Raw genomic sequence first — 943 nt, forward strand, 5'->3', positions numbered from 1 at the left:
CTTCTGATTTGTCCCATTGTTCACATGATTCCTTTCAGAAGTGTACATGAATTGGTTATTTGCAACTATTTCAATTAGCTCTTGAGCTTCTGTAGGCGTCTTCTTCAGATGAAGAGATCCTCCAGCAGAGCTATCCAAAGACATCTTGGATAGTTCAGAGAGACCATCATAGAAAATACCTATGATGCTCCATTCAGAAAGCATGTCAGAAGGACATTTTCTGATTAATTGTTTGTATCTTTCCCAAGCTTCATAGAGGGATTCTCCATCCTTCTGTCTGAAGGTTTGGACTTCCACTCTAAGCTTACTCAATTTTTGAGGTGGAAAGAATTTTGCCAAGAAGGCATTGACTAGCTTTTTCCAAGAGTCCAGGCTTTCTTTAGGTTGTGAGTCCAACCATGTCCTAGCTCTGTCTCTTACAGTAAAAGGGAATAGCATAAGTCTGTAGACCTCAGGGTCAACCCCATTAGTCTTGACAGTGTCACAGATTTGCAAGAATTCAGCTAAGAACTGATGAGGATCTTCCAAGGAAGTCCATGGAACTTGCAATTCTGTTGCTTAGAGAAACTAATTGAGGCTTAAGCTCAAAGTTGTTTGCTCCAATGGCAGGGATAGAGATGCTTCTCCCATAGAAGTCGGGAGTAGGTGCAGTAAAGTCACCCAGCACCTTCCTTGCATTGTTGTTGTTTTCGGCTGCCATGTCTTCTTCTTCTTTGAAGATTTCTGTTAGGTCCTTTTCAGAGAGTTGTGCCTTAGCTTCTCTTAGTTTCGCTTCAAGGTCCTTTCAGGTTCAGGTCAGCTTCAACAAGAATGCCTTTGTCTTTGTTCTGCTCATATGAAAGAGAAGAGAACAAGAAAATGTGGAATCCTCTATGTCACAGTATAGAGATTCCTTGAGGTGTCAGAGGAACAAAAATAGAAAGAAAGGTAGAGGATTCGAACT

At 41.3% G+C, this 943-nt stretch overlaps 1 non-coding gene across 1 annotated transcript; it reads left to right on the forward strand.

The window, feature by feature from the left end:
• The first annotated feature begins 198 nt into the window (after window positions 1-198).
• LOC130937231 (small nucleolar RNA R71) lies at window positions 199-306 on the forward strand. Its single transcript, XR_009068458.1, has one exon. It is a non-coding gene; the product is annotated as a small nucleolar RNA R71 (small nucleolar RNA).
• The last annotated feature ends 637 nt before the right edge of the window (window positions 307-943 follow it).

This window comes from Arachis stenosperma, chromosome 6, assembly GCF_014773155.1.
Source record: "Arachis stenosperma cultivar V10309 chromosome 6, arast.V10309.gnm1.PFL2, whole genome shotgun sequence".
Taxonomy (NCBI): domain Eukaryota; kingdom Viridiplantae; phylum Streptophyta; class Magnoliopsida; order Fabales; family Fabaceae; genus Arachis; species Arachis stenosperma.